The sequence below is a fragment of the Musca domestica genome, unplaced genomic scaffold (genome assembly GCF_030504385.1).
Source record: "Musca domestica strain aabys unplaced genomic scaffold, Musca_domestica.polishedcontigs.V.1.1 9, whole genome shotgun sequence".
Classification (NCBI taxonomy): Eukaryota; Metazoa; Arthropoda; class Insecta; order Diptera; family Muscidae; genus Musca; species Musca domestica.
Window position 1 is genome coordinate 8,272,429 of NW_026712435.1, and position 24,097 is coordinate 8,296,525.

A 24,097-nucleotide genomic window follows, 5' to 3' on the forward strand; every position below is an offset into this window, starting at 1 on the left:
GGAATATGGTGTAACACCGCCCTTTCCTGAATCTATGGGTACTCCTGGTTTAGTTGTAGTGGTCAATGGATGAGTTGGTTTCATTGGCAAAGAAGGAACAGGTTTGTCCTCTTTAACCTCTGAAACCTTACTGTCATCGTCATCTTCCGATTCTTCATCGGAATAAGGTGTAACACCGCCCTTTCCTGAATCTATGGGTACTCCTGGTTTAGTTGCAGTGGTCAATGGATCAGTTGGTTTCATTGGCAAAGAAGGAACAGGTTTGTCCTCTTTAACCTCTGGAACCTTACTGTCATCGTCATCTTCCGATTCTTCATCGGAATAAGGTGTAACACCGCCCTTTCCTGAATCTATGGGTACTCCTGGTTTAGTTGTAGTGGTCAATGGATCAGTTGGTTTCATTGGCAAAGAAGGAACAGGTTTGTCCTCTTTATCCTCTGGAACCTTACTGTCATCGTCATCTTCCGATTCCTCATCGGAATAAGGTGTAACACCGCCCTTTCCTGCATCTATGGGTACTCCTGGTTTAGTTGTAGTGGTCAATGGATCAGTTGGTTTCATTGGCAAAGAAGGAACAGGTTTGTCCTCTATAACCTCTGGAATCTTACTGTCATCGTCATCTTCCGATTCTCCATCGGAATAAGGTTTAACACCGCCCTTTCCTGAATCTATGGGTACTCCTGGTTTAGTTGTAGTGGTCAATGGATCAGTTGGTTTCATTGGCAAAGAAGGAACAGGTTTGTCCTCTTTTACCTCTGGAACCTTACTGTCATCGTCATCTTCCGATTCTTCATCGGAATAAGGTGTAACACCGCAATTTCCTGAATCTATGGGTACTACTGGTTTAGTTGTAGTGGTCAATGGATCAGTTGGTTTCATTGGCAAAGAAGGAACAGGCTTGTCCTCGTTAACCTCTGGAACCTTACTGTCACCGTCAGCTGTGATGGTCAATGGATCAGTTGATTTCACTGGCAAAGAAGGAACAGGTTTGTCCTCTTTAACCTCTGGAACCTTACTGTCATCGTCATCTTCCGATTCTTCATCAGAATAAGGTGTAACACCGCCCTTTCCTAAATCTAAGGGTACTCCTGGTTTAGTTGTAGTGGTCAATGGATCAGTTGGTTTCATTGGCAAAGAAGGAACAGGTTTGTCCTCTTTTACTACTGGAACCTCACTGTCATCGTCATCTTCCGATTCTTCATCGGAATAAGGTGTAACAACGCCCTTTCCTGAATCTATGGGTACTCCTGGTTTAGTTGTAGTGGTCAATGGATCAGTTGGTTTCATTGGCAAAGAAGGAACAGGTTTGTCCTCTTTAACCTCTGGAACCTTACTGTCATCGTCATCTTCCGATTCTTCATCGGAATAAGGTGTAACACCGCCCTTTCCTGAATCTATGGGTACTCCTGGTTTAGTTGTAGTGGTCAATGGATCAGTTGGTTTCATTGGCAAAGAAGGAACAGGTTTGTCCTCTTTATCCTCTGGAACCTCATCGGAATAAGGTGTAACACCGCCCTTTCCTGAATCTATGGGTACTCCTGGTTTAGTTGTAGTGGTCAATGGATCAGTTGGTTTCATTGGCAAAGAAGGAACAGGCTTGTCCTCGTTAACCTCTGGAACCTTACTGTCACCGTCAGCTGTGATGGTCAATGGATCAGTTGATTTCACTGGCAAAGAAGGAACAGGTTTGTCCTCTTTAACCTCTGGAATCTTACTGTCATCGTCATCGTCCGATTCTTCATTGGAGTAAGGTGTAACACCGCCCTTTCCTGAATCTATGGGTACTCCTGGTTTAGTTGTAGTGGTCAATGGATCAGTTGGTTTCATTGGCATAGAAGGAACAGGTTTGTCCTCTTTTACCTCTGGAACCTTACTGTCATCGTAATCTTCCGATTCTTCATCGGAGTAAGGTGTAACACCGCCCTTTCTTGAATCTATGGGTACTCCTGGTTTAGTTGTAGTGGTCAATGGATCAGTTGATTTCATTGGCAAAGAAGGAACAGGTTTGTCCTCTTTAACCTCTGGAACCTTACTTTCACCGTCAGCTGTGGTGGTCAATGGAGCGGTTGGTTTCATTGGCAAAGTGGGAACAGGTTTGTCCTCTTTAACCTCTGGAACCTTACTTTCACCGTCAGCTGTGGTGGTCAATGGATCGGTTGGTTTCATTGGCAAAGAAGGAACAGGTTTGTCCTCTTTATCCTCTGGAACCTTACTGTCACCGTCATCTTCCGATTCCTCATCGGAATAAGGTGTAACACCGCCCTTTCCTGAATCTATGGGTGCTCCTGGTTTAGTTGTAGTGGTCAATGGATCAGTTGGTTTCATTGGCAAAGAAGGAACAGGTTTGTCCTCTTTTACCTCTGGAACCTTACTGTCATCGTCATCTTCCGATTCTTCATCGGAATAAGGTGTAACACCGCCCTTTCCTGAATCTATGGGTACTCCTGGTTTAGTTGTAGTGGTCAATGGATCAGATGGTTTCATTGGCAAAGAAGGAACAGGTTTGTCCTCTTTAACCTCTGGAATCTTACTGTCATCGGCATCTTCCGATTCTTCATCGGAATAAGGTGTAACACCGCCCTTTCCTGAATCTATGGGTACTTCTGTTTTAGATGTAGTGGTCAATGGATCAGTTGGTTTCATTGGCAAAGAAGGAACAGGTTTGTCCTCTTTATCCTCTGGAACCTTACTGTCATCGTCAACTTCCGATTCTTCATCGGAATAAGGTGTAACACCGCCCTTTCCTGAATATATGGGTACTCCTGGTTTAGTTGCAGTGGTCAATGGATCAGTTGATTTCATTGGCAAAGAAGGAACAGGTTTGTCCTCTTTAACCTCTGGAACTTTTTTGTCATCGTCATCTTCCGATTCTTCATCGGAATAAGGTGTAACACCGCCCTTTCCTGAATCTATGGATACTCCTGGTTTAGCTGCAGTGGTCAATGGATCACTTGGTTTCATTGGCAAAGAAGGAATAGGTTTGTCCTCTTTAACCTCTGGAACCTTACTGTTATCCTCATCTTCCGTTTCTTCATCGGAATAAGGTGTAACACCGTCCTTTCCTGAATCTATGGGTACTCCTGGTTTAGTTGTAGTAGTCAATGGATCAGTTGGTTTCATTGGCATAGAAGGAACAGGTTTGTCCTCTTTTACCTCTGGAACCTTACTGTCACCGTCAGCTGTAGTGGTCAATGGATCAGTCGGTTTCATTGGCAGAGAAGGAACAGGTTCGTCCTCTTTAACCTCTGGAACCTTACTGTCACCGTCAGCTGTGGTGGTCAATAGATCGGTTGGTTTCATTGGCAAAGTGGGAACAGGTTTGTCCTCTTTAACCTCTGGAACTTTACTGTCATCGACATCTTCCGATTCTTCATCGGAATAAGGTGTAACACCGCCCTTTCCTGAATCTATGGGTACTCCTGGTTTAGTTGTAGTAGTCAATGGATCAGTTGGTTTCATTGGCAAAGAAGGAACAGGTTTGTCCTCTTTTACCTCTGGAACCTTTCTGTCATCGTCATCTTCCGTTTCTTTATCGGAATAGGGTGCAAAAACGCCCTTTCCTGAAGCTATGGCATCAGAAATATCAGAAGCACCCCCCTTTTCTGCTGCGGTGGGAAAACTTTTTTTAGAAGCAGAGGTTAATAGATTTGTTTCTTGCTTTAGTGACAACGTCTGAATAGATTGGTGGTCTGTTAATTGAATGTCTTCCTGTTTTTTTTCTGTAGCTGAGGGTAGTTTTGGCTGTGACATGGGTACAAGTATTTTAGTCGTTCCAGCTGTCTCTCCTCGTCGTTCCTGCTCTTCATATGCATGAGTAAAGTCCGTTGTCGTCCGTGTTAAAATAGATAATTCAGACTTTTGAGATAGGGCAGTGGTGGTTAATGTCGCAGTTTTCTTTGATATCGTACTGCCCATTTCCCCTATAGATTTTTCAATAGAATGAGAAATTACGTCATCAGGTTCAGTCGTCAAGTACAAAGGGTGGCCTGGCTTCACAGGAGAGTAAGTTGTTTCCGTTACTCTATAGATGTGTCCCTTTTCGGATTTATTTTCTTTGTCAACTTCTCTTGTAAGCTGAACTCTAGAATTGGTTTCCGATGACCCATAGAAATCTTGCCTACCCGAGATCCTAACTTCTTCTTCCAGGATTGTTTTTGATTTTAGTATAGAAGGCACTATGGTCTTATCTTCCGTGTCTATATCTGGGCCAAACGCTGATTTGTTTGTTGTCGATGAGGTTATTGTTTCTTCAACGACGGAAGAGGAGTGTCCCTGTTTCTCTTCAGTAGTGACGGTCGAGTGTGAAGGCACTGGTGTTTGTTTTGTGAAGACGGGTCCTACGAATGAAAGATCTTTTACCATTTCTCCCTTAATTTCATGTTTAGTTATAACTGTATTGTCATCCCCTGTTTCGAAAATGCCAATCCTTCCCTGGAGACTTAACTCAGAATCAATTCTGTCCTTTCTTAGATTACTATCGGACAATTTGTTTGTTGTTCCAGTCCTTGTTCTCTCCTTTGTGTCTATTGTGAATGGACTCCTGGGCATTTGCTTGTCATGCGATTTTGTTACTTGGGACTCATACCTATATATTTCTCTCTTAACTTTACTCACAGTGTTCTTTTCCTCCTCATATTGGGCAACAGAAGGAAGCTTGGTCTGAGAAACATCGGTGACGTCATCAATAAATGAAAACGTCTCCACTGCAGTTTTGCTCAGGAATGGATGATCCTTCAAAGGCTGCTTCTCGTTTGCCCTACTCTCCGTCTCGGCAGATCTTCTAAAGTCAGGGTGTTGGATTTGGCGGGTTTTGGCAAAACCGTCAGTTGTTATTTCGCAGACTTCGAAAAAGTCACTTGGGCTCGCCTCAAATATCCTCTGGGTGTTATCCCACATATCTTTGCTAACTGAAAGTTTGTTCATTTCTGTATCGTCGCACGAATGCTTCTGAGTATCGGCTGTGGACTGGGAAATTACCCTGTCCACTTCAGTTTTCCTATTGTCTAATGGCTTATCTAAACTAATAGTAGAAGTTATAGTCTCCTTTAATTGACTATCTTGAGCAGTCTTCTCGGTTTCTATTTCTTTGGTATCACTAAGATTCTGATCGGCCCTAGCCTCACTAGCATATTCCTGAGTTTGTTTTTGACCTTCAAAAAGTTTTGCTAATTCACTAATTCTACGCTTTGAACACTTAATTTCGCATGCCTCTTCTATGGGCATACCAGTGCTATCTTGGGGACTTTGCAGTGGCTGGATTTTGACCACTGCCTCTTTGGACGGCACAGGGGCTAAACTTTCCAAAAGAACATCTGTTTCGGTGAGGATGTGTTTTTCTACGGCTACTAAATCAACTTCAATATTGGGTCGTACGTCACGCTTCCTTGGACTAAATGGTATTGCCTCGAGAGTCGAGGATGTGGGTTTCTTTTTCTCGAATGATTCCACCACCTCCTTGACTTTCGGCAATGTCTCCTCTACGACTTCAGTCTTATTATGCACACCGATTTCCAAGTCCAATGTGTCGGTAACGACACGGCCATCAGCCACCTCGAAGGCCTTCTTTTTCTGACATATTTTCTCACACACCGGCTCGTCGATTGTCTGCAGCTGCTCGAACTGTTTCTCCATAGCTTCGATGGGCGACTGTTTGACAACAGTAATCTCAGGTTCGGCTTTTGTCAACTGGACCAGTTGGACATCGATTTCGCTGAGAATTTGTCTCTCCAACACTGGCAGGTCACATTCCGCTCGCAGAGAATCGCGCCTTCGGACAGCAAACGGCACGGCCTCTACAGTCGTTGATACCAGTTTCTCTTCCATGGCATGTATCGCATCCTTCACTGAGGCGCTCTTGTCCGCTTCGGATTCGAGTTGATTGGTCTTGCTCCCAGTCGGAACATTGTCCTGGCGCTGCCTCTGAGTTTCAAGTTCTTGTATTTTTCTCTTGACATCACCACACTTCATTATTTTCTCTAAATATTCCCTATCGCTTAAAGCCGGCTCCTTGTCGGCGATTATCGTTGTTACACTCGCCTCCACAGCTGATGGCAGATCGCCGTCATTTTTCGATGCAGAGGCTGTCGTAGGTGGCTGAGCATCGGGCCTTCTTAACTGACTACTTTCACTCATTTCTGTAAATGAGGGAGTGTCTTTAGTCTGGGGGAATGCTGTTGGAGGTGTGCTACGCTTAGTGTCTAACATTTCAGCGGGCAACTTCTTAGATTCAAAGAATGAATGCGATTTTACACTGCTAGTGTAGGCAAAAGGTTTTACAGTTTGAATGCTAATGTGCTCTGTTACGTGTTTACACAACAGTCGGTAATTTTGTCGTTTGAATATGATTTCGATTATTATTTATCAACACACAGCAATCGATTAGTAGAGGCAGAGTAGCGGTTATTAAAGCATCGATTACCATCGAACAATTGGAGTAAGCATATGGACATACGGTAACGTATGGTAGTAGAGGCGGAGGATGTAGCGGTAGTAGTAGTAGCAGTAGTAGCAGTAGTAGTGGAATTAGCAGTTAGTTGTACCAGTAGCAATGGCAGAATTGACAGTTACAGTTACACACACACATACGCAGTTACGACGAAGCGATCAACGGAGTCGGAGTAAACGTTCGTATAAGGTTTGGCATACAAATAACAGAGATTATGAGTTTTTTTTTAGTGTGTTTTATTCATGAAGTAGAAATAGTTTGTTGTGGCTATATATATATACATATGCTATGAGCATGCATACACACAATCCACTTATATTAGTAGAAGAGTTACAAATATGCATTTGGATTTTTTTTATTTTTTTGGTAATCATGTACATATGTATGCATGTACGTATAGATGAATGTACTATAATCATGGTTGTATTGAAGGCAATAACTGTAATTGCCGCCATTTCCAGTTTGACGGTAAGGGAGATGGGGAGATATGAAGTACACTTTCGTATGTAGATCTGGAGATTGGCTGCTATGATTTGGCCAAGGAGAAACGAAAATCAGTAAGGGAAGGCCAAATATCGGGCGCCCAACTACGCCACACATTTAACAGATTTTCTGTATCAAATATACGCTTAAATTGAAAACATATGTGGCATACCAACTATGATCGTTATTGAATGCCTATTATGGCTTTACTGCTGTTTGTATTGGAAATCTGAACCGATTTGACAACATATTGGACAGATGTATTTCTAGGCTGTTGCATTTGTTTGACTCCGTGTGCTAAAAGTCGAAGAGATATGACGCATTTGGTCCACAATAAGCTTGAAATCGGTTTTAACTCTAGATATAAATGAAACGATTATCACCAATTTAATAGGACCCTTGGACCAAACAAATGAATCTCAATTGGATAAGAAATGTGGATTCTTATTTTTACTCAAAAAGTGATCCTATGAAGCTCATGAAAATGAACTAGGAGCCTATCTCGCCTCCTACTTTTTGTTACATACAGGTGCACAACCACATAATACCATAGACGAATAAAGGTATAGATGAAGAAAAACGCAACAAGTCACGGCCATGTGACTCCAACAAAAAATTTAGTTAAAGGTTTTTGGAAACTAGATTTTAAATGAAATGTAATCATATTTAGTGTTTGGTTTATTGAAAGGTTTAAAATTGAGTATTTATTGGCATTCGGAAATGATCGTATCTATATTTTTCTACGCATCTTTCTCAGCGCATCCATTACATTCTAAAAGGGTGGAAATAGTCCTACCATCGAGAAAGTTTCTCTTAATCTGTTGCTATTCTTGCACCACAGTGTTTTGAGTAGAGAAAAGTAACGTCTATGGAGTTCTGCAAAATTGTGATGTATATGATATACTTTTCCGACGTATCATACATACGTCGAAAAAGTCGTAAACCTGGGCAAATAATAAGAGTTTTTGAGAGAAATGTGGTGGGTGAATATTTGCCAAACTTGTTATAATTGGTTATGTGAACAGGTCTATCCATACATTTCATAAACACCAGACTTCTGTTTGGTTGCAAGGAGTACAGCAAGAACGACAAACAATAAATGGAGTTGTTTTATAACAAGTAAAAAAGCTGCAAGTAAGGCCGGGCCGAACTTTGAGTACGCTTTACCATTTGGTACAAATGACCTGTAAATGACCTGTCGGTACATCCCATCGAATTCAGTCTAGAAGATCAGATATAGCTATAGCTCCCACATATATGGTTCATCCCATTTGGCATTTTAAGTCCCTCACATGCTTAATATGGACTCCAAAAGAATGATATTTGGTACCGGACTCCAAAATACCTCTCTTTTACCTATATCTTTTTCGATATCAGGTTTATTGTGAACCAAATGGCTAATATCAGCTCAAATGGACTGAATTTTGGCAATTATGACTGAATTCATCCTATAAACCACTACTTCACATTTTGTGTAAATCGGTTCAGATATTGCTATAGCTCCTATATATATGTTTCATCTGATTTGGTGTTTAGGTCCCTCACATTCGTAATATGCATTCGACAACAATGATATTTTGTACCAGTTATCAGATTCAGCCCAGAAATGTATCTAGATCGGTTCAGATTTGGATACAGGTCCCATATATATCCTCAACCGATTTCGGGCTAATTGTGCACCTGATAGCCAAAATTTGTCAAAGCGTCTTGAGTTTTGGTATATCGGACCGAATTCAGTTTAGAAGCAAGTACGTCAACGTCACTTTCGTAATATGCACTCGACAGCAATGATATTTTGTACCAGATATCTTATTGAGCTCCTAAATAACTTTGCCAAATTTAATTGAGAACGGCTAAGATTTGGATATGGCTCCCATATATATTCTTAATCCGATTTGAGATTTATTGTGGAAATAATGGCTAATATCAGCCCATTTTGTGCAACTTGGCTCCGATATATATATTTTTTAATATAATCCTTCTCCAAGTGATATCATGCACTCTATAGCAAACAACAACTGCACTAAAGCTAAATGTTAATATGGCCCCTTACTGTTTTTTTTTTTCACCTTTTTGTTTTGTACAGAAGAAATAATTGGATCTTTTCAAAAATTAAAACCTTGATTCCACACTTTTCATTCGTGCTTTAATTTTTTTCCGAAAATGTTAACAGTTTAAAGACATTTTTGCATTTGAGAGAGAGAGAGTGATTTGAATTGAACAAATACAAAAAAATGTGTGGAAAGTTATGTAGATATTTCTTTTTAAAGGGATGAACATACACCTAGCGAATCACGCACGATGCGAACGTGGCATTAATTTAACTTTTCTCTCCTAATGCCAAATTTGTATTTTTTGGGGCGTTGCTTCCAAAGAATCATTCTATTTCCAACTATCTGTAGCCCACAAGTATGATTGAACATACAAATGGTCAAAGGGGCTTTAATCCAGACACGCACACACACACAACTACTTTATAGTGTGAACCAAAATAGAAGTTTAATTAGGCAGACTAAAGTGAAAATGCGAGGTTAAATATGAATACAAATGCCCGTGAATATATAGACTTCTATGTTTAAATTTAAATGTGTGTCACATAGAAAGCCCTACTGACTACCAATTGTGCTGCCAAAATACTGTTTAGATTTTAATTTGAAAAAGTCAAGATTTTGTTAGCTGGACTAAAAATCGGAAGAAAATTGATAAATCCGATGCAAGAATGACTGAAGTGGGTCTTGTTCATTTTAAAGTAAGGCGAAATATTTCATTCGCTGCGGAAAAAAATCACATTGAAATTGGTAATAATTCCTTCAGAAACCATAGTATGTGGTTCTACACAATTTTATGTTGTAAAGTAAATGCAATTAAACAGCGACGGAATGCTACGCAATTCATTTTCGAATGCCAATAAATACAAATTTCTGAACTGTTTAATATAACAATAGTCACACATGTTTTGTATTTATAGAGAAATACATTTATAAATGACTACATCCTTGGGCGATGAACTTGATCTTCTCCTTGACCTCTCAATGGATGTGTTCCTAAATTCAATTGCACATCCGTGTTCTCATACACAAGTATGATACATTCTACATGCATACACACATACATGATTACTGTTTTCCAAAAACAAAAAAGCTTATTTAGGCTGTGTCTTGGCCAATTTAAAATAATTAGTTTTTTTTTTTAATTTTGGTTAAAAAGCGACTCTTCAAGGTTAGTTTTATACAATGCGTGGACGACGTATGTGTAATGGACGTCCAGCTTACCAAATTGTCAGCACATTTATATGTGTACATCGGGTATATGAGGCTCAATACACAAAAATATGAATATTTTTATTTTTCTGAAAATTGTCTAGGTATTTTGGGTAACATTTGACAAGCTGGATGTTCAATACAAATATACGCGTAGAAAACTGTGCATAGCTGAGATAGATAGATACGAATGTGACATGTTATTGTTTTAAGTAGGTATGCCATATGAAAGCCTGAATATATAACTTAGTATACCCTTCCTTCCTTCCTTGGGCGATGAACGTTGTGTGCAGACTTTAATGTATGTTTGTATGTGATTGATATGTATGTAACGCATTTAATGATATAATAAAAAACGGACATGTTTTCGTAAAATGCGTAATTTATACGTTGGTGTAAAGCAGGCTTTGGATCTATATAGATCTATAGATCCACATATACATCTATAGATATTGTCCATATAATGATGGTTACACTCTCCTATAATAACGACCTACTTTGATGTGGATCTATACTAACTTCAAACTGCTGTCATTTCTAGCCACTCGTCCGACAGTTGATAAAATTAGTCCAGTGATACCTCATTATATTGTTTACAAGCGTACAAAATCATTTTGGTGAGAATGATAGTGTGATTCTTATATATAGTGATAGTGTGATTCCTTTATATTTGGCTGGCAAACGACAATTGGTTATCGTTAGGGCACTCCAGCATTTAAATGTGAATAATCTTTTTAATCTCGTACCAACGCTCGTCCCGACGTCATGAAAGTGGACGGAAGAAAACAGCAACATCAGCAGAAATGGTTCGAAAAGTAAAGAAGCGACTTCATCGAAACCCGCGTCGCAGTGGCCGAAATATGTCTCGTGAGCTGAATATAAAATGAGCTCGGGGTAAAGCCATTGAAATTTCAAAAAGTGCAAGAACTTACACCGCAACAGAAAGAAAATAAACTCAAAACATCTAAAGAGTTGGACTATTGTGTCTGGAGTATTTTGGAAAGCAAGGTTGGCACTAAAAAATACCAAAGTGACGATCACCTTACCTCACAGAGCAACATTCGAGCAGCGTGTGACGGTTTCATTGGCCGTTTGAAGGCCATAATTCGGGCCAAAGGTGACCAATTCGAACAAATCTAAACTAATTCTAATATCGAACGCCATTTCTGATATTTTTTGCTTTCATTCAATAAAATTTAAAAAAATGTGAAAATTATGGCGTTTGACTTTGTTGCAAGTTTTTTCATCTCACCCTGTACATATGTGTATGCATGGTAGAAGAATACAGGTAGATGCATCGACACAGCTGCGGGGACAATGAACTGTCAAACCGATTTTTTAGAATTGAAAATGTTGAATGAAACATATGCCTAGGTATATGCGTGTGCATATCATATCTATTAGGTCCCGATTAAACCAGCTGATATCATTCGTATTGTCAAAATGCATGGAATTGTGAGTTCAACGTATGACAGTATTACGGGACCTGTTTAATGGGCCTTGTGCGTGTGTATCTAATACGCAAACCTGCATTCTTTCAGACTTGGATGTACCTTTCTCACCAAAAGCTATAAAGATATGTATACACTGAAGACCTAAACCCCTATAATTGATCTATAATAATCAATCTAAAACATGATTTAATTAATCTAAAAATCGCAACACGAAAACATTAGCAAATCTTTTTGCTGCCAAAAATTGTGCCTTTTGTGGTGGAGTTACATGAAGGAATCAATTTCGCACCGAATTTAATTTTGAAGTATAATCGGGTACTCGTTTTGATAAATATACGATTTTTTTTTAACTAAAATTTTGAACTTTTGAAGGGGTTGATTGATATTACACATCTCTGAATATATTCTGCAAGAAACCTATGATCATATGACCTGCAAGAGATCTGTATTCTTTTCGCTTGAATTTCATCATTTGAGTAAAATTTGCTTTCAGTTGAATGGGACGTCGTCGATATTGAGATCTTGCCAACGGGTTCTACGACCAACAAAAAACACCGTAATAAATAAATAAATAAATAACCCTCAAAGGGCAACGTCATGCAAAGGTTCAACGAGATGAAACCCCGATTAAAGGTAGATATTTAAAGGAATCGAATTTGCAATACTTTATCAACAAACCTCGTATTTACATTGTCAGAAGCGCTCTCAGATTTTGAACAATTTCTTCAATGAAAAGTAGCATTTGAGATTTAAAATTTTAAGTTCGTTTTTTACAAAATTATATATTCATACGGTCATGAGCGTTGATGAGACTACCCCATGCATCTGATTTGCTCACCTAAACAAAGCTGAATCGCAAGGAAATCTGGCAATTCTATCTCAATTTCGGCATTCGATTAAATGTAGGTGAATGAATTAATAGATGAGGCGAGAACAAATTTAAAAATGAAAAATAACAATATAAATTGGAAAAAGAAAATAAAAAATAAATTAGTTTCTTTTATTTTACACAATCTTCAATTCCTTTCGGCCTAACTTTAACAATTAATTGCTTTGAGGCAACAAGTTGAAAACGTATGTTTTCCTGCCACATTAAATTTTCAATTAACTTGTAGACAACAGAGAAAGGAAATGACCCTAACTATGAATGTCACAATGTCTGTTTTAAGTCATGTGAAAGTTCACGAACTTCACCTCCGATGATATTCAAAAACAACATTTAATTTGAAAACTTATGGGACCCGAAGGAAGCAAGCCTCATATCATCATCGAAATCTTGAGAGTTCGGTCATTTAGTGGGCGACGTATTAGATGTATGTGCTGTATTCTACACCGTAGCCAAACACAGAATACTTTTCTTGACAAGAAATACATTTTTAAAGGGGCGACCTCTTTTTTTTTTTGAGTTTAAAGAGAAATTTCATGGCCTCAGAACTCTATCACACATTCTAAACGTTTTGATTTTTTTTTTCATTAATGTTTTTAAAGATTGAAATCAACATTCATTATCACATACAAACATACGCCGTTAATGAGAATGTATTATTAGTATTTCTCATATCTTAAAGAAAGAAAGAAATGAAAACATTCACATCCATAAGTTTTCGAAAATTCTATTTTTACGCTTTCATATAGCATACATTCTTTTTTATTCAGTGTTATGACGTTCAATATTTTTAAAAGCCATTCAAATCTATGACAAAGTAGAAGAAGAAGTTTCAAAATAATAGGAAAAAAGCTTCTAAAATATTAAAAACCATACAAAAACAATGCCAATTTCCACGAAACCAACAAAACGTAAACAAAAAGAGAAACGGAAAATAAATAAATTTAAATCGAATGCAGTTGCAAGTTATGAAATGATTTTGTTGTAGTTTTTGTAGCTTGGAATGAGAGAGAACACTGATGTTATTGTGGCTAATTTTGTTAACTGGTCCGGATGGCTAGCACAGCACAATCGCCTGCTGTTGTAAGTTACAAAATTTTATTGAAAATATAGTTTTTGTTAAATATGTCAGTGTTTTGTTTTTATTTATTTGATCCAATTTCGATTAGACCAGTTTACTTGAGGAAAGTTTCTGTTTGAAGAAGACAGAGATATTAAAGAGTAAAAATGAAAAAGTACTCGCATTGGCAGTTGTTGGCAATTCTATTTGGATTTGCCAAATGTGACGTAAGACAGGAGAAACCATTTACAATGCCTATAAGACTATGTTTACATTGACCGTCATTATCGCATTTAATCTTTTGTGAAATCATATTAATTGCTGTCTGTTTGGCATATACACACATATGCAATTGGTCCCATTAATGTGTAATTTAATAACTACAACATGTTTGACACTTTGTTGTTTTTATAAAACTGGCTTCATTTGAACTGCGACTAAAATTCTTACAGCAATCGGCGGTGTCTTAACTTTAGTGAAAATTTGCATAAATTAGTTCAAACATTAGTACTACACCGTAACCTAAGGCGAAATACGTCGCATAAAGATGAGTTTGTCATGGTGTCTTTCTTCCTATCATTCCATTCTAACCGCTAATATCACATCATTACAGGGTGAGATGAAAAAACTGCAACGAACTTCACACTGCTGTCATTTCTAAAACACTCCGACAGCTGTTAAGATTATTTCAGTGACAGCTCATTATATTGTTTACAAGCGTACAAAAGCATTTTGGTGAGAATTTTTCCAGACAAAAAGTTATTCGTGATGGAATTCAAGCGTGATAGTGTGATTTCTTTATATTTGGCTGGAAAGCCACCAACCAAGTGGTTATCGTTAGAGCACTCCAGCATTTAAGTGTGAATAAATCTTTTGGGTCTCGTACCATCGCTCGTCCCGACGTCAAGTAAGTGGACGGAAGAAAACAGCAACATCAGCAGAAATGGTTCGAAAAGTAAAGAAGCGACTTGATCGAAACCCGCGTCGGAGTGACCGAAAAATGGCTCGCGAGCTGAATATATGGCAATATTCCATTCAGCAAATATTAAAAAAAGGAGCTCGGGGTAAAGCCATTGAAATTCCAAAAAGTGCAAGAACTTAAACCGCAACAGAAGGAAAATAGACTCAAAACAGCTAAAGAGTTGCTTCGCTTGGCCGAAACTGGTCAACGGCCGAATTTGGCTTTGCTTGTACCATGAAATCAGCATACAAAAAAATATTGCACACGTTAATATCATGATTGATCTATTATCACGGAAAGAGTTTCAATGTAAACATAGCCTTATATTCGTTTTGTTAAACCATGTTAAGCTGAACTACGCTTTCTAGAGATTTGACAGCAATACCATATATACACAAGGTCCCAATGTTTTTTAAACTTCAGTCCATACGACTTAAGCACTAGCCCTTTTCCGGATTTATTTCTAAAATACATGGCTATGGGGTTATTTATGTGCAGGTCCAAATAGATACATGTATATGTACACAAACACAACATTAATCTATGTTATAGATAAATACGTACACATACACAGAGTTTAATATCGACAATGAAACTGGGCCCGAAGAAATCTTATGGGGACAAAACTTAATTACAATAGCATCATTGTTACTTTGGCAAGTGTTTATCTTAATAAAATTTGCTGTCAAACGAAAATACATACTCATCTGAAAGTTACATACATAAATTCATATATAAAATCAAGTCATCGAATGGTATAACAGCTCAATATAATTACTAAAGTAATTAAATATTTTTTTTATATATTTATATTTTGTAAAGGACGACTATGCTTTGAAAGACCTGTGTACTTGCAGAATGAATTTGGGCAATGGCCATCAACAATTCGTCCTACTAAGGAACAATGTCACCGACGTTAAGAAATATGTTATAACTCCACTTCCAGAAAAAATGATATATAAAGGGTAGGATGGTAGGACTAAAATTGACTAAATTAAGTTTAAAAAACATAGGGCCTTTTTCAGTATGCTGATGGGAAAAAAACAACAAAAAAGTTACATAACTTATTTGGAATGATGTTCTTTTCTTTCTCTTTTCGGAAATGTTCATCAATGCTTAACCTGAATCGGCCAGATAAAAACAAAATAAAATTTCTCATATTGAACACTTTATAAATTCGATTTCAATATAAACGCCCTAGTGTCAAAGGTTTAATTTAGGATCGTTCTACAATGTAAGATAAAAAAGCGACCAATTTCAGACTGCTGTCATTTCTAAACCACTCGTCCGACAGCTTTTAGTATTCCCGTGACAGGTAATTATATTGTTTACAAGCGTACAAAGGTATTTTGGTGAGCATTTTCAAGAAAAAAAGTTATTCGTTATGGAATTCAAGAGCGATAGTGTGATTTCTTTATATTGGCTGGAAAACTACAAGTGGCTATCGTTAGAGCAATTCAGCATTTAAATGTGAATAAATCTTTAGTGTCTCGTACCATCGCTCGTTACCGTGAACTGGTAGCGTAGCCCGACGTTAAGGAAGTGGGCGGAAGAAAACAGCAACATCAGCAGAAATGGTTCGAAAAGTAAAGAAGCGACTTGATCGAAATCCGCGTCGCAGGGCCGAAAAATGGCTCGTGAGCTGAACATATCGCAATATTCCATTCGGCAAATATTGAAAAATGAGCTCGGGGTAAAGTCATTGAAATTGGAAAAAGGGCAAGAACTTACACCGCAACAGAAAGAAAATAGACTCAAAAGAGCTAAAGAGTTGCTTCGCTTGGCCAAACGTGGTGAAATGCCGAATTTGGTTTTCTTCGATGAGAAAACATTCGTTGTCCAGCAGTTTGTAAACAAAATGATCGTGTTTCCTTCCCAAAGAAGTCAGCTTAAAATGTACACCTTCGGTTGGCCACCAGAACTCAAGCGCCGGCCATGGTGATGGTGTGGGCCGCCATAACAGCCGATGGGCGCTCTCCGCTTGTATTAATCGACCGTGGCATCAGAATAAATGCCGAATATTATCGCGAAAATATTCTGGAGGAGCAGCCAAACATTTTGGCCGCAGACCTTGGACATTCCAACAGGACTTAGCACCATCGCACTCAGTACGCGCCACCCAAGAATGGTAACAAACTGAGGTTCCTCGCTTTATTTCCAGCGCACAATGGCCACAAAAATCTCCGGATACCAATCCGTTGGACTATTGTGTCTGGAGTATTTTGGAAAGCAAAAATTCCAAAGTGTCGATTTCAAGTTGTCGAAGCAAGCGCTTCGCCGGGAATGAGCCAAAATACCGCAGAACAACATTCGGGCAGTGTGTGACGGTTTCATTGGCCGTTTAATGACATATATAAAATTAAAAAGTTATTAAAGTAATTTGTAAAGAATCGCAGCGATGCAGTGTATGTTACTGTCTATATTGAAGCAGTTCAAATGGAGTCATAAAAAACCTAAAACCTGGATTCTAAAGTTTGGACGGCTTTCTTTTCGATTGTAAAATATTACAGAAACATGTAACTACATGTCCTACCACATACAACTCATTCCAAGGAGTGCCTTTTATCAAAGTACCAGTCAAATTAAAATATAAAAACGTGTACTCAGACTATCGAAAGATAATGAAAAACTAGCTATAATATACTCCACAACGAAAATAACTAGTTCGTTTCTATTAACAAGTGAATAAAGTTCATTAAATGTTCTGTCGGACACCTGATTTTATAGTTTTTCTACCAAATATGGGTTTAGAGAAAAGCCTAAATTTTTTATTTACACATTATTATTGTTTCTGTAATTTTCACATTTTATTTCCACTCATAAAACCTTAGATTTCGGTACTTGGGAATTTTCAATTGATTTTTAATCAGCACGACACACGAATTTTCTTTAATCCATTTTTCCATGACTTCGTCGGTTTTCCTTTGTGCAATCATATCTATTTCACAAGCGTTTCTTTTCACTGCATAGCACATATTTTGGGCACAGGCATTTCTAGTCTGCCATTGCACAATTTTATCGGATTCGTTATAGATTTAGATGCAGCACCCACATATATTTCCTTCGAATCGGATGTAGATGATGCAAATAAAAACATGATACGTTTGTCCAAATAGGTTGAAATTAAGATCGTTCTACCTCCAACTAAAATAAATTCGGCCGTACTTGGACCCACTTGATTCACATATAGCTATAACTTCCATATCTAAGTTTCCCCGGATTATTATTAAACCGAACATGTTTTAATAATGCTACTGACCATGGCAGAAGAATACAGGTAGATGCATCAACCCTTGGGAGCATTGATATGTCAAAAAAATTTAAATGTTTTGTCGAATATAAATAGATTTTTATATGTTTTCTTATACGACGTCATTCGGAGGTTATTATAATTCGTGTTTTTCAACAATTTTTACAAATTTAAATAATTTTTCATTCAACATTTTCAATTCCAAAATTGGTTTGACAGTTCATTGTCCCAGCAGCTGTGTCAATGCATCTACCTATAGTCTTCTACCAAGCCACTGACTATACGTTTCTTCGTTAAACGCATAATTCAGACGTCGATGTAAATTAACACGAAGCCTTCTCAAAGTCATAAGAATGTAATAAGATTTAAAAAGAGATTTAGATACATACAAATTAAAACCTAATAAGCATTCAATAACGATCATAGTTGTTAGCATGATTGACTTTTCACAAATTTCTTAAGGGTACCTTGTGTCATATATTTATATTTGGTGTTTGTCCTTTCCTCGCTGATTTGATTATTAAAGATTTTTTTTGCATTTGGTTTTTTGCTGTTTTGTTCCCAATCATGTTGTCTTTAAGGCCTGTCGATTTCTCACAAATCGCAACTGAATATGTGTGTGTGTGTGTGTAGAAAAGAATTAAAAAAATTGATCCATAATCCAAAAATAAGTGAGGGCGAGAGACACTTTCAACCTAAATAAGATTAATCATATGCGGTAATGCGCCTAACTTCAACTAATTTTAAATAGTTTCACAATCAAAATTCGAAAGTCTTTATGTAATTTTCATTTTGTTGGACACCAAGTGTATTGAAATACTTTGTATGCATATAAATCTAAAAAAAAGGATACTAAAGTTATCAAGAAGTTAACAATTGCCATTTTCCAGAACCTTCAAGAATGTACTATTTTTGCAATTTTTTCGATATTATAAAGAAAAAAATCTATTAGCGTAGTAAAATGTTTTACATTCTTCCAGTTCTGGAACGAATAAGGCTGTTTTTGCCTTCTTAAAATTTTAATCTATAAGAAAATTATGTATTCGAATTTTGACCATTAAACCCCAACTTGTACCCATTTGTAATTTTCACATCTAGTATTTTCTATTGAAAATTTCAATTTAATTAAGCAAAAATTTCGACCGAAATTCGTCGGGAATTTGACCTCTGTACTGCGTCAAACTATCCTTAAACTATGAAAGAGTCTTTCTGCAACAGTCACTGGATTATGCTGGTGTACTCAAAGCTGTAGTTTAAGAGAGAGAGATTTGGAAGATACTTTTTTAATTCTACAACTGAGAACTTAAGGTGCAAGTTCATAAAAAGCTTGAAGTCATGACTAGGCATATTAATGTCAAATTATAATGACAACTGACGGCAGGTTTTTAGTGCGGCTCTGTAATCCCTTTATGAAATGTCACAAAATATGCCTAGCTATGCCTTCAAGCCTGTGTAACTACACCTTTACTGGTATTGGCCAGAAGATATATGTACTATAAAGTTGGGTTTTATCAGACGTTTAAGCAAAATCTTTTTTTTTTTAATATGAAAAGTATAAATTTAAACTTTTTTGTGTCGTGTCTAAATAATTTTAGCCAGATGAAAAATCGGTTGTTTTTCTGCAAAAAAAAAAAAAAACAAAAAGTCGTGTTTTTTCCCATAATTCAATTGACTGAGTAAATTCTGTATTAGTCTACACAAAGGTACAAAAAGGTTACCGTAATAGATTCCGCACGCCGTTGAAGCGTGGAAATGAAATGTTTACAATACAGGGTGAGATGAAAAAACTGCAACCAACTTCAGAATGCTGTCATTTCTAGGCAACTCGTCCAACAGCTGTTAAAATTATTCCAGTGACAGCTCAGTATATTGTTTACAAGCGTACAAAAGCATTTTGGTGAGAATTTTCCAGAAAAAAAGTAGTCCAATCCGTTGGACTATTTTGTCTGGAGTATTTTGGAAAGCAAGATTGGCACTAAAAAATACCAAGCAAGCGCTTCGCCGGGAATGGGTCAAAATACCGCAGAGCAACATTCGGGAAGCGTGTAATGGTTTCATTGGCCGTTTGAAGGCCATAATTCGTGCCAATGATGATCAATTCGAACAAATCTAAACTTATTCTAAAATTTGGTACTATTTCCGACATTTTTTGCTTTTATTCAATAAAATTTAAAAAAATGTAAAAGTTTTGGCATTTGACTTTGTTGCATTTTTTATCTCACCCTGTATGTTAGAATCATCGCTTGATATAAGAAGTAACCATTTTGTGCTTCCCTAAGTGTAGAGAAGCCTATTCCAAGAAGTGAAATTAATGAAGACATTGTAACAAACTTCCAATGACTGATAAGTCGACATAACTATGAAAATATTTTAGTTTTTAAACTACAACGTTAATTTTGAATACAAATCATGAATCGAAGATTTCCTGTTGTAATTCTTGTGTGCTATGTCTCGACATTTCTAAAATAAACTTTAGAACAGATGAACCTAAATGAAAATGGAATATTAAAAATCGTCCTTGCTACAGAATGTCACTGTCTCAGCAACATCTGTTACACACACTGAAAAGTTAGACACAACGAATATTGGATTTTATTCAAACGAAAATACTGAATATATTATTTTTTTATTTCGTACCCTGTTTTCTCATTTCTAGGCAACTCGTCCAACAGCTGTTAAAATTATTCCAGTGACAGCTCAGTATATTGTTTACAAGCGTACAAAAGCATTTTGGTGAGAATTTTCCAGAAAAAAAGTAGTCCAATCCGTTGGACTATTTTGTCTGGAGTATTTTGGAAAGCAAGATTGGCACTAAAAAATACCAAGCAAGCGCTTCGCCGGGAATGGGTCAAAATACCGCAGAGCAACATTCGGGAAGCGTGTAATGGTTTCATTGGCCGTTTGAAGGCCATAATTCGTGCCAATGATGATCAATTCGAACAAATCTAAACTTATTCTAAAATTTGGTACTATTTCCGACATTTTTTGCTTTTATTCAATAAAATTTAAAAAAATGTAAAAGTTTTGGCATTTGACTTTGTTGCATTTTTTATCTCACCCTGTATGTTAGAATCATCGCTTGATATAAGAAGTAACCATTTTGTGCTTCCCTAAGTGTAGAGAAGCCTATTCCAAGAAGTGAAATTAATGAAGACATTGTAACAAACTTCCAATGACTGATAAGTCGACATAACTATGAAAATATTTTAGTTTTTAAACTACAACGTTAATTTTGAATACAAATCATGAATCGAAGATTTCCTGTTGTAATTCTTGTGTGCTATGTCTCGACATTTCTAAAATAAACTTTAGAACAGATGAACCTAAATGAAAATGGAATATTAAAAATCGTCCTTGCTACAGAATGTCACTGTCTCAGCAACATCTGTTACACACACTGAAAAGTTAGACACAACGAATATTGGATTTTATTCAAACGAAAATACTGAATATATTATTTTTTTATTTCGTACCCTGTTTTCTATGAAAAACACAATTTAATTATTATTGAAAACATTTATAAATATTCATACAAACGAAACGAAAAAGAAATTGAGTGAGTGGGAGAGAGAGGTTGGAAGTTTCATACACACAACATCTTTATAGATAGCTGAGCGACCCATATTAACCGCTTGTTGTCTGCTCGGCTTCCACAATAAATCAATCAATAAAAACTTACCGTTGCGTTGTCGTTTCAATTTTGTGTTTTATTTTATAATTTACATACAATTCTTATGATTTTGAACTAATTGAACTCTGTACTTTCTTCAGTATATATACGTAGGTATTTGGGAATTTTGAGTTGAAAATTAAAAATATTTTTCGCTTTTTGTTCCAATATTCTCCGTTAAAAAATCAAAAGTTTACAAACGACACAAGTTTCTGAGGACGCACGTTTCCAGCCGACCGACTGAATCGCGTAACAAAAACAAAAGACAAAACATAACGAAATAGCTAATCACTACGAGAGGTTTTGAAATGTGAGTCTCGCCAACAAATTAAATTAAGTACTGGGTGGGAGAGGCAAAAAGGCATGACCCTGAATTCGATTTCAATTGTCTGTCGCCCACGGTTGCCAATGTCTTTAATGAGGCGTAGTTTAGAAATGTCTAAATCTCCTGCAATATGTACACTGGGCAAGGAAAGAAATTTAAAAATGACTAACCGCCTACAATCCGTAGCTTCGCAAACTTTATTGTTGCAAAATAGTCAGGCTTAATCCCTTTATTGTTATTTTTATAAAAACAACGTTTGTTTATATAAAGTTTAAAGGAATCCATTTGGATGATTCTAATGAGGACTCATCAACCGCTCGGCGACCGCCATGATTCCATGCATTTCAAGATTATGACAACTCAATAGCACCTTTATTACAAAAAAGTGTTATCATACAAAAGCGTTCTGATAATAACATAGACATATATCTCTGCACGTTGTACGACAATGAATTGAAAATGTGATTTGTATTGTTATCTAATGATCAGAATACAACCCGAAGCCATCGCCTTCAATCATAACAAACGTATTACTATATGGGAAATCGACCAAAATCCAACTGTAAAACGGTGAAAAACATTTGGAATGAAAGGTTTTTGTTAAGTCCATTTTATGGTGCAAACCCGTCTGCATACTCGCAATATTCCACTAAGCCATTTTAACCATTAACCAAAGATTGTCTATTGGCAATAATTGTTTTAGGAGGGTATATCTCACTCTACGACTTGTTGACAGTTCCTCCGTACAGGAACCACCGGAAGGAGTTGTACTTGCCCTAAAATAGGCTAAAATATTATGAGAATTGTTATTCAAAATGTTGGTCCTCTGTAGAGGAAGCACCGGAAGAAGTGGACCAATACTTCCCATCTTCGAATTAGACTTCGGGTCTAAAACCATTATTTCGATGAAGCGCGTTTTATCCGTATCAAATTATATGTACCCTCTCTTCTGTATCTGTAAATCTGAGGGTATTAAAACTAAAAAATACCTTTTTATTCTATATTTTGACCATTTTAATTGTTATTCAACGACAGAAATAGATGCGGCAAGAAATTGAACTGTTATCTAAATGTATGAACTATGCATTCAAAATAGTTTTGGATTCTTTATGAGAAACCTCAAAGGGTAGCTTTAAGGGATTTTTATAGAAAAATTGTATTTCATCTGTCTAGGTTTAATGATAATACAGAGTGAGATGAAACAACTGCAACAACTTCAGACTGCTGTCATTTCTAAGCCAATCGTCCGACAGCTGTTAAAATTATTCCAATGACAGCTCATTATATTGCTTACAAAAGCATTTTGGTGAGAATTTTCCAAAAAAAGTTATTCGTTATGGAAATCAAGCGCGATAGTGTGATTTCTTATTATTGGCTGGAAAACTACAAGTGGCTATCGTTAGAGCACTCCAGCATTTAAATGTGAATAAATCTTTTGTGTCTCGTACCATCGCCCGTCCCGACGCCAAGTAAGTGGACGGAAGAAAACAGCAACATCAGCAGAAATGGTTCGAAAAGTAAAGAAGCGACTTGATCAAAATCCGCGTCGCAGTGGCAGAAAAATGGCTCGTGAACTGAACATATCGCAATATTTCATTCGAGCTCGGGATAAAGCCATTGAAATTCCAAAAAGTGCAAGAACTTACACCGCAACAGAAAGAAAAAAGACTCAAAAGAGCTAAAGGGTTGCTTCGCTAGGCCGAAAGTGGTGAACTTCCGAATTTAGTTTTCTCCGATAAGAAAACATTCGTTGTCCAGCAGTTTGTAAACAAACAAAATTATCGCATTTACTTGCCAAAGAGGTCTGCTGAAAATGTGCACCTTCGGTTGGCCACCAGAACTCAAGCGCCGGCCATGGTGATGGTGTGGGCCGCCATAACAGCCGATGGTCGCTCTCCGCTCGTATTAATCGACCGTGGCAACAGAATAAATACCGAATATTATCGCGATAATATTCTAGAGGGTGTATTAAAGCTTTGGGCACGCAAATATTTTGCCCGCAGATCTTGGACATTCCATTAAATGAGGTTCCTCGCTTCATTTCCAGCGCACAATGGCCACCACCAAAATCTCCGGATATCAATCCGTTGGACTAAAGTGTCGATCACCTCAAGCAAGCGCTTTGAAGGCCATAATTCGTGCCAAAGGTGACCAATTCGAACAAATCTAAACTTATTCGAACATTTGATGCTATTTCCGACATTTTTTCTTTCATTTCATACAATTAAAAAAAAATCATGGCGTTTGACATTGTTGCAGTTTTTATCACACCCTGTTTACAGTGTTTTTAAAATTCGTGGTCA

The 24,097-nt window shown here is 37.2% G+C and overlaps 2 protein-coding genes across 14 annotated transcripts in view; both read right to left on the minus strand.

Annotated features, from left to right (window-relative positions):
• LOC101900112 (ankyrin-3) overlaps positions 1–24,097 on the minus strand; it is a 156,623-nt gene that overhangs the window by 72,760 nt on the left and 59,766 nt on the right. The gene's annotated exons all lie outside the window — the stretch shown is intronic.
• The window catches only part of LOC109612511 (uncharacterized), a 102,198-nt gene that overhangs the window by 72,760 nt on the left and 5,341 nt on the right, over positions 1–24,097 (minus strand). For 3 of the 5 annotated variants that reach the window (XM_059131875.1, XM_059131874.1, XM_059131870.1), the window contains exon 1: positions 21,479–21,741. The exons of 1 other annotated variant lie outside the window; for it this stretch is intronic. The gene's annotated coding sequence lies outside the window, so the exon portion shown is untranslated. Of the gene's footprint in view, positions 1–21,478; positions 21,742–24,097 lie in introns of those variants that run through there. One more of the 5 variants, XM_059131873.1, reaches the window with a different exon arrangement.